The sequence below is a fragment of the Chiloscyllium punctatum genome, chromosome 23 (genome assembly GCF_047496795.1).
Source record: "Chiloscyllium punctatum isolate Juve2018m chromosome 23, sChiPun1.3, whole genome shotgun sequence".
Classification (NCBI taxonomy): domain Eukaryota; kingdom Metazoa; phylum Chordata; class Chondrichthyes; order Orectolobiformes; family Hemiscylliidae; genus Chiloscyllium; species Chiloscyllium punctatum.
Genome location: NC_092761.1, coordinates 62,943,793 through 62,957,209, shown reverse-complemented (window position 1 = coordinate 62,957,209; position 13,417 = coordinate 62,943,793). Strand labels below are relative to the sequence as shown.

The window sequence follows — 13,417 nt, the reverse complement described above, 5'->3', positions numbered from 1 at the left end:
TATTCTCACATTCACTTTCTAGTCGATCATAACCTGTAGGATGTTGAACGTGGACGATTCAGAGATGGCAATACCATTGAAGGTTTGGGAGTGGTGGTCAGATTATCTCACATTAGAGATGGTCATTACTTAACATCTGTGTGGTGTAAATGTTGCTTTGCACTTGTGAGCTCAAGCCTGGATATTGTCCAGATCGTGTTGCATTTGGACATGCACTGCTTCCATATCTCAGAGGCTGCAAATGGTGTTGAACATTGTGCAATCATCAGTGAAAGCCTTCCCTTCTGACCTTATGATGGAGAGAAGAACATCAATGAAATAACTGAAGATGATTGAGTCCAGGATACTGTCCTGAGGATCTCCTGCAAAGATGTGCTGGAGCTGAGATGGCTGAACTCCTCCAACAACCACAACCACAGTCTGATATGTTAGGTATGACTCCAACCAATGGAAAGCTTTCCCTCATTTCTCATTGACTTCAATTTTGTGAGGGCTCTTCAATGTCACATTTAGTCAAATGCAGCCTGAATATCAAGGATTGTCACTCTCACCTCATCTATGGAATTCAGCTCTTTTGTCCATATTTGAGCAAGACTATAATGAATTCAGGACATAAATGGTCCTTACAGAACCTATAGTGGGCATCAGTGAGCCAATTATTGCTGAGCGTATGTTACTTGATAACATTGTTGATGACAGCTCAATCACTTTATTGATAATTAAGATCAGACTAATGGGATTGTATGCACCAGGGTTAGATTTGTCCTGCTTTTGTGTTCAGAACTGGTCAATTTCCAAATGGTCAGGTAGATGCCAGTGTTGTAATTGCATTGGAACATACTGGCTCAAGGTTCAGCAAGTTCTGAAGTATAGATCTTCAGTACACTTATAGAATTGTTGTCAAGGCCGTTAACCTTTGCAGTATTCAGTCCTGCCAACTTGTTTCTTGATATTATGTGAAGTGAATCAAATTGGCTGGAGACTGCATATGTTATGGATCAACCACTTGGCACTTCCTCCTGAGTATTGTTGTGAACCCTTCAGAATTATCTTTTATGCTGAGGTGTTGGGCTCTTCCATCACTGATTATTTTTGGAGCCTCTTCCTCCAGTGAGTTATTAATTGTCCACCACCATTCACAACTGATGTGGAAGGACTACAAAGCTGAGATCTGATCCATTGGTTGCAGGATCACTTAGCTCTATCACTTGCTGTTTATTTTGCTTGGCATACAAGTGGCCCTGTTTTGTAGCTTCATCAGATTGAGACATCATTTTGAGTATATTCAATGCTGCTCCTGGCAATATCTCCATCCTTACTGAACCAGGGTTGATCTTTGGTTTGGTAGTAATGATAGAGTGGGGGATATGATGGGTCACGAGATCACAGATTGTACTGGTCTGATTTTTCTGCAGCTGATTGCTAGAACGCCTCATGGTATGAACAGAACAGTGTGGTCACACTACCCTGTCCACCATAAGTTAGCATGCAGAGGAGAAGCACCCGCTCTCTTTGTAGCAATGACTCCTCATGGTGAGGACTAGTCACAGACTGAAGTCTCAGCAATCCTTTGATTTTGATCTCTAGTCTTTTAGTAGATTGTGACATTTCTATTTCAGCACACATATCTAACTTGTACAAGATCATACCATTTCTCAGGCTTGGTGGAAAGGAGGACCCTGACATGAGAAAAAGGAATAAGGATTCAAAATGTACAGTTCCAAGAAGCTGATTTACTTCAACAGCCTCACAGCTCATTTCAAAACCGATATTCAGAATCCAAACCTTATAATCAAGCTGAAATTTTGGTAAGGGAATGCATGTAATTTGTAGAAAATGGGCTATAATTAAAAATGATTGTAGTCAAAACAAATGGGAATTTGAGGTTACAATACAAATTGAGCTTTAGAAAAAGATGTAGTACAACAGGCTCACATTACTGGGTTTGAACTGCATTTTAGCATTATATTTCACAGAGTAGAAGATATTTTATGAGCTATGTATCTCATAATGTGGCAGCTTTTTGACCTTTATGCCTGCCCTCCCTATTCCTTCTAAATTCAAAGCCAAGTCTTATAATGTGGGCATTGAAGACCATCAAGGCTTTTAGCCTGGTGTGGAGATGGTGGGCTCAAGGACTACTTTCCGTGCTGTAAAAGCTCTACAATTAATGATTGGGATCGCATACAAGTGCAATTCCCTTTGTTTTCCCTTTTACAATTCAAATAAAATGTAATGCTCTCGTAATGTTCTGGTGGTACTTATGCAAAGCCTTCCTTAGATTGGTTAACAATAAACAGGCCTCGGGGTATTCCGTCTCCAGGGTGTTAGTGGTGAAGTACAGCACATCCAAAGCTTCCTCAACCTTTGCTTGTGGCGGGATGTATACAACAGTTAGTATAGCAGCGGTAAATTCCCACAGTAGATAGAAGGGGAGGCATTTGATGGTGAGAAATGCAATGTCTATGCATCTTAAGTTGTTGATTAGAAACCAAACCTCTCCACCCTTTGTCTTACCTGAGGATGCTGTACGGTCCATACGATGGATAGAAAAACCATCAGCCTGAAGAGCGCAGTTGGGAATTGATGGATTGAGCCAGGTTTCTGTGAAGCAGAGTGTGCAGCAGTCCCGCAGTTCACACTAGAAGCTGAACTGTGAGCTGAGTTCATCCATCTTGTTCTCCAGAGATTGTACATTTGCTAGGAATAAGCTAAGAAGGGGGGTCTTGAAACCGTGTGGTCTCAGTCTTACGAGCAGCCGGCACACTTACCCTGCTTCCTCACAGGTTTCCTAAATCTGAGTGGTCCGGTGGTCTAATGGAATGGATTCTGACTGCATCCAGTTACGTGATTCTTCCTAGGACACTGTGGAGCAGGTAGGTTGCAGTTTAGTGTATTTTGGCACAGGGTCTGCTGAGGACCCAATGTAGCAGGTAATTTACTGTGTGGTTTTTCACCGGAGGGACCCAATGGAGAAGTTCCTGGTTTCAGTTGCTGCCGATTTGCTGCTCCATGTTTTTTGCAGAAGTGTTTAGGCTACTCTCCAGGTAAATTCTGATAGATTTCAGGTCGGGCAGGCCTCCTATGGGGTTGGGAGCATTTCATGTTGGTTCTCCTTCCTGGGGCAAATCTCTCAGTTCCCTCCATTTTCCAGCAGGCCCCAAGTCTGGGGCTTGCAAAGGCTGCCTCCGGCTGGCCTGGGTAGGTGAATGGGTCGTGGGCACCATGTGGTCTGCTGCCTTCATCCAGTAAGCTGGCTTTGAGGATCATGGGAGCTTCAAACCTGTGAGTTTAGATAAAGGCTCATGCAGCATGTCTCAATGACTACCACCCAGTGGCCCTAACTTCGGCGGTCATGAAGTGCTTTGAAAGGCTGGTCATGGCATTAATCAACTCGAGCCTCCCCACTACTCTTGACCCACTCTAATTTGCCTCACCAGCCAATAGATCCATGTCAGATGCCATACCACTTGTCCTTCACTCCTCCCTAGAACACCTTGACACCAAGAACAGCTACATAAGAATCCTACTTATTAACTACATTATCCCCTCAAGGCTGATTACTAAACTAAGCCCTAATCTCTGCAACTGAATCCACAGATTCCTGACCCACAGGCCACAATCATTGAAGATCGGGGACAATATTTCACTAACACTCAACACTGGCACCCCCCTAAGGGTGTATACTCAGCCCCCTACTGTACTCACTGTATACCCATGACTGCGTCGCCAAATACCAGACTAATACCATTTACAACTTTGCTGATGACACCACCATAGTTGGTCGAATCTCAGATGGCGACGAAACAGACTACAAATGGGAGGTGGAAGACCTGGAAAAATGGTACACTGGGAACAACAATGCTGGCAAAACCAACGAACTCATTATTGACTTTCGGCGGGATGTTACCCATGCCCCCCAACACATTAACAACGTAGAGATGGAACGAGTGGAGAGTGTCAAGCTCCTGGGAGTGGTCATCCACACAAACTTTCTTGGACTCTTCTTGTGGATGCACTGGTTACAAATACCCAACAACACCTCTTCTTCTTCAGGCAGCAGAGGAAATTTGGCATGATGGTGAATACCCTTGCCAACTTTTATAGGTGCGCCATCGGGAGCATTCTGTCTGGATATATCCCTACTTGGCATGGCAACTGTACCATTCAAGATTGGAGACAGTTACAGAGAGTGGTGAACTCGGCCTGGACAATCACAAAGGTCAACCTCCTATCTATAGAATCCATCCAACAGGCCCGCTGTCAAAGAGAGGCCACCAACATTCTCAAAGACCCATTCCACCCTGGCAATGTTTTTCTACAACCTCTACCATTGGGGAGAAGTACAGAAGCCTGAACACACGCATCAGCTGGCTTCATAGCAGTTTCTACCCTACTGTTGTTAGAATACTGAATGGACTAACAAACTCTTAACATTCTCCTGTACCTGTGTTTTTGTTTTAGCCGCAGTTGACCTATTATTTACTACCTATGCTATGTAACTATGTGACCTGCCTGTATTGTTTGCAAGACAAAGCTTTTCACTGTGACTCGGTAAATGTGACAATAAATTCAAATCAATTCAATTCAATTCAAATAAGAGGAAGCCTTTCAATGTAGTTGCATCATGGGACACAGCAAATTAAATACAGTACACCAGGGAGATCAGCTAACACCAAAGTTAGGTAGTCTAACTTTATGCTGCTATGAACTTGGGTTCAGCAGGGTGACACAGTTTTAACCTTTTGGGCAGGTAATTACACATTTCCAACCTAGGTGGGACTTGAACCCACACTTTCCTTGTTTACTCTGGATCACGTTGACCTAAGAAGGGAAGATATGTTCGGTAGGCGAAAGGATATTAAGTGGATAAATCGCCAGGACCGGATGGGTTCTATCCCAGGTTGCTGAGGGAGGCGAGAAGGAAATATCTGGGGCCCTGACAAATATCTTTGTAGCATCATTAAACACAGGTAAAGTGCTGGAGGACTGGAGGTTGCTCATGTTGTTGCCTTGTTCAAGAAGGGTAGTAGAGATATTCCAGGTAACTATACACCAGTGAACCTGATGTCAGTGGTGGGAAAGTTGCCAGAGAAGGTACTGAGGGATAAAATCTATTTATATTTAGAAAAGAATGGGCTTATCAGTGATAGGCATCATGATTTTGTGCAGGGGAGATTGTGCCTTACCAACTTAATAGAGTTCTTTGAGGAAGTGACAAAGTTGATAGATAAAGGAAGGGTTGTAGATGTCATATACATGGACTTTAGTAAGGTGTTTGATAAGGTTTCCCGTGGTAAACTAATGGAGAAAGTGAAGGCATATGGTGTGCAGGGCGTCCTAACTAGGTGGATAAAGAGCTGGTTGAGCAACAGGAGACAGAGTAATAGTTGAAGGGAGGTTCTCAAAATGAGAAAGGTGATCAGTGATGTTCCACAGGGGTCAGTGCTGGGGCCATTGCTGTTTGTCATATAAATAAATGATCTGGAGGAGAGCATTGTTGGTCTAATCAGTAAGTTTGCAGATAACACGAAGACTGGTAGAGTAGCAGAAAGCATAGGAGACTGTCAAAAAATACAGGAGAATATAGATAAACTGGAGACTTGTGCGGAGAGGTGGCAGATGGAGTTCAATCCAGGCAAATGTGAGGTGATGCGTTTTGAGAAGTCTAATTCTAGACCGAACTATACTTTAAACGGAAGAGCCTTGGGAAAAGCTGATGAGCAGAGAGATCTGGGAGTTCAGGTCCATTGTACCCTGAAGGAGGCTGTACACGTGGATAGAATGGTCAAGAAGGCATATGGTATGCTTGCCTTCATCGGACGGGGTTTTGAGTATAAGAGCTGGCAGGTCATGTTAAAATGGTACAAGACTTTGTTTCGGCCGCATTTAGAATACTGTGTACAATTCTGGTCGCCACATTACCAAAAGGATGTGGACCCTTTGGAGAGGGTGCAGAGAGGGTTTATGAGGATGTTGCCTGATATGGAAAGTGCTAGCTATGAAGAGAGGTTGAATAGGTTAGGATTGTTTTCATTAGAAAAAAGGAGATTGACGGGGGGACCTGATTGAGGTCTACAAAATCATGAACAGTATAGACAGGATAGATATGATAAGCTTTTTCCTAGGGTGACGGTTTCAATAACAAGAGGTCACGCATTCAAGGTGAGAGGTGAAAAGTTTAAGGGGGATATAGGCGGCAAGTAGTTTACACAGAGGGTGGTAAGTGCCTGGAACACGTTGCCAGCAGAGGTAGTAGAGGCAGGCACAGTAGATTAATTTACGGTGCGTCTGGACAGATGCATAAGTAGGTGGGGAGCAGAGGGATACAGATGCTTAGGATTTGGGCAATAGGTTTAGACAGTGGATTTGGATCGGTTCAGGCTTGGAGGGCTGAATGGCCTGCTCCTGAGCTGTAAATTATCTTTGTTCTTTGTTCAAAAGTAGGAACACTACCACCATGCCACAAGAGCCCAAACATCATGGAACTTTCTGTGTAGTTTGCATGGTAATCATTGGACTTTTAATTCCAGATTTTTATTGAATTAATTTCCATGCTTGGTAGCTTATCTGAACATTTTCTGCATGGTTGGTTTGGCTCATCAGTACAATAAGGTGGGCTAACTGCAAAGTCATTAATGCCCTCTACTGGTACACTTTTACCTTGACCCAAGGTAACACAGGGATCATCTGAACTACTAGCCAATTTGTTCAGTGTCACTGGACTCATGCATCTTTGTACATTTTCACCTAGTAATTCACTGGCAGATCATGGCTGCCAAATTTCATCTCACTTGAATTTCTTAAAGTAGTTACTGATGGCACTCAATTGGCCATTGGACAGCAGGCTTCTGTTCTAAATGCTCCCATTTTCTCGTCTTCACATGGAGATGATGACTCACTCTGTTGTACCTCCTCAAGATTGCAAGTTACATACACAATGGAATGCATAGTTAAGCAGGCATTGTGTATGAATATTGGTGAGACAGAAGGAGTACCACAAGGTGCAGAGATGCTGAAGAAATTATACCAGCTCCTCCTCTCGGCTTACAAAAGAAGTGGAGATACGTTGCAATGCTGGACACAAGAAGCAACTTGAAGTGGATGCTGCATATTCCTGATGAAGGGCTTTTGCCCCAAAGCATCGATTTTCCTGCTTCTCGGATGCTGCTTGACCTGCTGTGCTTTTCCAGCACCACTCTAATTTAGACTCCGGTTTCCAGCATCTGCAGTCCTTACTTTTGCCTTGCATTATAATGTGTCATGTTATTGTGATCATGTAGCTTGTTATCATTGCATAAGTAGCAGCATATTCTAAAAAAAAACACATAATGGTTCTAAACCCATGTAAAAGCTTTTTGATTTGTATTCTCCCATTCTCTTGATGCTCTCAGTGGTAAGGATATATAAGGTGGCATCCTCAGAAGGCATCAATTGAATTTTGTATTGGTGAAATTCTCCATTTTCCATCGATTTCCTATTTCTTGTCATACAAGGAAATAAGTCATTTTCATTTTGATACTCTTAAGCATTTGCAGTGGTGTACTAATATGCATTCTCTCCTTTGTGCCAGGAACTAAACACACATCACATCATTACAGTTAGGATGTGTGAAAGAACATTCTTTGAGAAGACCCAATGAAATGGGAGAATCTAATGTAGGTTACACTTCATATGATGATATTTGGCTATTTGTGCATGCTAATTATTCAAAAAGCTTAGAATGAATTTTGAAGCATGCATTCTTGGTGTATACTTGTACTTAACATGGGAAAGTGTTGGATCACATTACTTCATCACATTTCCTCAGGTATGTTATCTCTATCCACATTTGAAGCCAGGTTGTATTTTGTTACAAACAGAATTCATTGTGTCATTTCCTGACAAAACATTTTGATTAAAACAACTAATGCTGAAGATCACAGTGGGTCAGACAGCTTCCATGGAGACAGAGCAAGCTAACATTTCTCTGGGGTGGATGTACTTGAGTGACTCTTTTCCTTTGCTTCATTAGCACCCGAAGGATATCAGTCATAAACTTTCCATGTTCAAGCTGCAACTCTATCTTTGAAAGGAAAGAATATTCATCTTCAAAACTCCACTTCTTTTTAATGTCAATGAAAATATATCGGCATTTGAGATTTTCCATTCAATATGCTTGGCTGTCAACAGATACTGGTTCAAAAATGTCAATTCAGGGAGGAACAGCTGAATGCAACAAATTGGAAACAGTAAAACAGGCATGTTCATCATTATATTTTGACTTCTTCTGAAACCAAGGATTAAAGCACAAAGAGGAAGTAGAGAGGTGAAATGGAAAAGCATATCAATAAAAAATTGAGTTCCGGGAGATTATGAGACTGAATAAATTGGGATAAAACAGAGCAGACAAAAGAAAACTGAACTGAGAGTTTGCCAAGTAAAGACAGCGTGGAAATAATAAGATTTTTAAGAACATACTCGAATGCAAGTTACTTTTTAGTCATGGTTTTGAACTTAAAAGCCGACAGTGGTTGACAACTTTATTTGTATTTTGTTTTGACATTTTTTTAAAAAATGTGGTCACCTGTCTAAAGTAGCAACTTAACTCACATCATATGAACAGTTCAGCATGCATAAGTTACATTCCAAGTGAGAATATCCCATCCCATCAAGAGCAAACTGGATTCAATATTTACATACAAATACTGAGAACTCCTCTTGAAGCCAGCTGTAGTTTGTCAGCACAAGGGGCAATAGTGATCACATGTATTGAATGGGCTAGATCTGGTTAGGATAAGATTCCTAAATGTACAAATGCTAAAAAGCCCACACCCTGATTGTCAGGCTTGGCTCCCTGTTGGATGGGAATAAACCGACCGACTCCCACCGCTACCTAGATTACACCTCCTCCCACCGTGCCCCCTGTAAAAACGCCATCTCATATTCCCAATTCCTTCGCCTGCGCCACATCTGCTCCCAGGAGGACTAATTCCAATACTGAACAACCCAGGTGGCCTCCTTCTTCAAAGACCGCAATTTCCCCTCAGACGTGGTTGACGATGCTCTCCACCGCATCTCCTCCACTTCCCGCTCCTCTGCCCTTGAGTCCCGCCCCTCCGATCGCCACCAGGACAGAACCCCACTGGTCCTCACCTACCACCTCACCAACCTCCAGATACATCGTATCATCCTTCGTCATTTCCGCCACCTCCAAACAGACCCCACCACCAAGGATATATTTCCCTCCCCTCCCCTATCAGCATTCCGGAAAGACCACTCCCTCCGCGACTCCCTTGTCAGGTCCACACTCCCCACCAACCCAACCTCCACTCCCGGCACCTTCCCCTGCAACCGCAAGAAATGCAAAACTTGCGCCCACACCTCCCTCCTCACTTCCCTCCAAGGCCCTAAGGGATCCTTCCATATCCGTCACAAATTCACCTGCACCTCCACACACATCATTTACTGCATCCGCTGCACCCGATGTGATGTGGCCTCCTCTACATTGGGGAGACAGGCCGCCTACTTGCAGAACGTTTCAGAGAACACCTCTGGGACACCTGCACCAACCAACCCAACCGCCCCATGGCTGAACACTTTAACTCCCCCTCCCACTCTGCCAAGGACATGCAGGTCCTTGGCCTCCTCCATCGCCAGACCATGGCAACACGATGCCTGGAGGAAGAGCACCTCATCTTCCACCTAGGAACCCTCCAACCACAAGGGATGAATGCAGATTTCTCCAGCTTCCTCATTTCCCCTCCCCCCACCTTATCTCAGTCCCAGCCCTCAGACTCAGCACCGCCTTCTTGACCTGCAATCTGCTTCCCAACCTCTCCGCCCCCACCCCCTCTGCAGCCTATCACCCTCACCTTAACCTCCTTCCACCTATCGCATTCCCAATGCCCCTCCCCCAACTCCCTCCTCCCTACCTTTTATCTTAGTCTGCTTGGCACACCTTCCACATTCCTGAAGGGCTTACGCCCGAAACATCAATTCTCTTGCTCCTTGGATGCTGCCTGACCTGCTGCGCTTTTCCAGCAACACATTTTTCAGCTGGGAATACTGCAGACAGGGCTATAGTTCAGGAGCATATAAGTTTTAATTGCATGGGGAGAAATTGCATGAGTTATAGGGAGAGGCAGAACAGGCTGGGGCTGTTGTCCCTGGAACATCAGAGGCAGAGGGGTGACCTTATAGAGGTGTATACAATCAAGAGGGGCATGGATAGGGTAAATAGACAAAGTTTTTTCTGTGGGGTAGGGGAGTCCAGAACTAGAGGAGATAGGTTTCAGGTGAGCGGGAAAAGATTTAAAAGGGACTGAAGGTGCAACTTTCTCATGCAAAGCATGGTGCGTGTATGGAATGAACTGCCAGAGGAAGTGGTAGAGACTGGTACAGTTACAACATTTAAAAGGCATCTGGATGGGTATATGAATAGGAAGGGTTTAGAGGGATATGGCAAATGGGCCTAGGGTAATTTAGGATATCTGGTCGATATGGACGAGTTGGACCAAAGGGTCTGTTTCCGTGCCATACATCTCAATGACTCCATGACTCTATAAGTGGTGGGTACATTGTGGATGAATTATCATGAGAATCATAACATATCAGAGATGTTAGAGAGAGATCAGGGAAGAGAGAGTTCTGGATAGAATATAAGATGAGATGACAGAAGACACAAAGGACAGAAGTTGAGGTAGCATTGATATTTGCAAAAGGGCTTAATAGTGCAGGTATTGATTTACAATTAAAACTTTTGGTGATCACGTATAAATTTGATGCTCACGTGGAGTGTTGGGTGATCTTGAAGGGGATTTTGAAAGTGGTGGGGACACTAGTGATCATGAGATATATCGAAGGAGTTTGTGGAGATGGCGCTTGTTACAGTATAAGCTTATTGGGCTCTGACAAACATGGTGTGCAGCATGGCTGGGTGTCTATACAAAAGAGCACATCAATACAGTAGTGCTTAGGGACTTTGGCTCAGGCTGAAGTGCCAGCATGTGAGCAACATGGCTCAGTAAAGCATGCAAGGCAAGTATGCAAACACTAAGAGAGTAAATGAACTTTTGCCTAGTCCTGAGAAGCAGTCTGGTCCAATCCATGAGCAGGGTTCCTGTCCTTGTACACAAAATGTCCTTGCAGCAGCCTTTCAATGCCAGTTGCTTGTCCACCTCGCAAGGCAGGTTGCTACTTCCAAAGCATCCTGCCAGTGAATTGGAGGGAAGCCATGACAATCCTGAGAGGTTGGAAAACATCAAATGCCAATGTCCATGGTTGACGAGTGAATCCAGCTAGTGCCCATGGATCTCACCATGAGGTGCTATTTGGTGCTGAGCAACGTGAAGGCTATTCACAGTCAGCAGTGAGTTGAAGTCACCTGGTACTCACTCTGACTTCTATGCTGAGAATTCTAGGTGTCTAGCTTGTTTGTCATGTTTAGTCAGATAGGAAGCTGAATATTAATGAGGCGAATTATGCTATTTATGACAAGCAATTATCCTCTTTGAACAACAACTCATCCCAGGCTAGTAGAAACTTGTCTCACCTCCTGATACATGCATAAAAGATGCACTGTGTTGCTCCTGGAAATGAAACAGGCCTTGCTGGACATCTCACATAACTCTGCAAACATTCTTGCTGTAGCCCATATCCTTCAATTCCCTAAAAGATTTTGCCCTCTAATATGAAATGTCAACAAACTGCAACCAAGTTTAATTTTTGTCTAACAAGAAAGATCCATTAAATAATCCAGTTTGGGCAAAAACAATTTTGTCATTGTTAACCTGAATATTTGAAATATTTTACTGAGGTTACACTAATGCTGTTTAGTGACGATGCTGGGGTTGGGTTTGCAGGGAGAGGAGGGAGGCGACTCAGGAGCAAGGTCAAGGAGATGGCTTTCAGCAGGAAATGACTTTCCCATTGTCCTCTATCATGCACAAATTAGTGTAGTTCAAGAGGATGTCCCACCAAAAACTGACAGTCATGTAGGCTGATGTGTTTTCAACCCACCAGTAGCTGCAGTAATTCCAGAGCAGACTGGATGAGAGGTCAACTGCTTAAGGACCTCAATTGTTGGCAAGGTGCTAAGCTTGGGCCTCCCCATCCAGAAATGAATCAAGCTAAGTCGGAAAGTTAGCTGGGTTCTGGTCCAATAACATTGGTTCAGTTAAGTTTACTATCCACCTCCAGACCTGGACCTTCTTGGTCTGGCATACTGCACTCTGTGCTTCATCTTTATCCATCAGTTCTTTGGGCAATCATCTCTACCAGAAGGCTTCCTCCTGTGATCAGATGGTAAGTTTGCCCTCTCTTGTTTTCAGGCTATAGTTTCTGATACTAAAACAATAATTTCTGGAGAACATCTGCAGGTTTGGCAGCATCCGTGGGAAGAAAACAGAGTTAACGCTTCGGGTCTGGTGACTCTTCATCTGAACTCTAGTTCAGATGGGACTCGAAATGTCAACTTCGCCTTCTTCATGTGCGTCTCCAGAAACTACTGCTATTGTTTCAGAGCTCCAGTATCTGTAATTCTTTGATTTATCATAGTATTCCGACATTCTATTATGCAATCCTACACCAAGTAATCTCCCCCAATTAATCTCACCCTATCTGTGTACACACTAAAGACAGTTACATAAAGTTTACATCACAGAAATGGGCTAACCCCAGGGCATCAATGTGAGAACACCTTATCTTCCACATCCGGACCGTTCAACCCCAGGGCATCAATGTGGACTTCACCAGTTTCCTCATTTCCCCTCCCCCTATCTTACCCCAGTTCCAACCTTCCAGCTCAGCACTGCCCTCATGACCTGTCCTACCTGTCAATCTTCCTTGCCAACTATCCACTCCACCCTCCTCTCTGACCTATGACCTTTACCCTCACCTCCATCCACCGATTGCACTCTCAGCCACCTTCCTTCCAGCCCTACCCCCCCCCACCTCCCATTTGTCTCTCCACTCCTGGGGGCTCCCAGCCTCATACCTGATGAAGGGCTCCAGTCCAAAACGTCAATTCTCCTGCTTCTCAGATGCTGCCTGACCTGCTGTGCTTTTCCAGCAACACACTCTCTACTCATCTAAATCAGTCTATTTAAATGTTTAGTCCCACGAGACTTCTCTAATTATACCTCATCTCAGCGTACCCTTCGATTCCTCTTTCAATCATGAAGATATGCAGCTTCGCCTTAAATATATCTATACACCTCAACTGCTCTAAATGGTAGCAGGTGCCACATTCTTACCATCCTCAGGGTAAAGAAGCTTCCCCTTCATTTCCTGTTGGATTTATTAGAGACAATCTTGAGTTTATGAGTTCTCCTTTTCAACTCCCAATAAGTAGAAACATTTGTCTATGGCTACCATTTCATAATGTGCTGCAAAACAATGCTTCTCCATTGAGTCAAAAACAGTCAGCTAAGGAAAA

At 43.9% G+C, this 13,417-nt stretch overlaps 1 protein-coding gene across 1 annotated transcript in view; it reads right to left on the bottom strand.

Annotated features, from left to right (window-relative positions):
• LOC140494117 (uncharacterized) overlaps positions 1 to 13,417 on the bottom strand; it is a 74,254-nt gene that overhangs the window by 54,941 nt on the left and 5,896 nt on the right. The gene's annotated exons all lie outside the window — the stretch shown is intronic.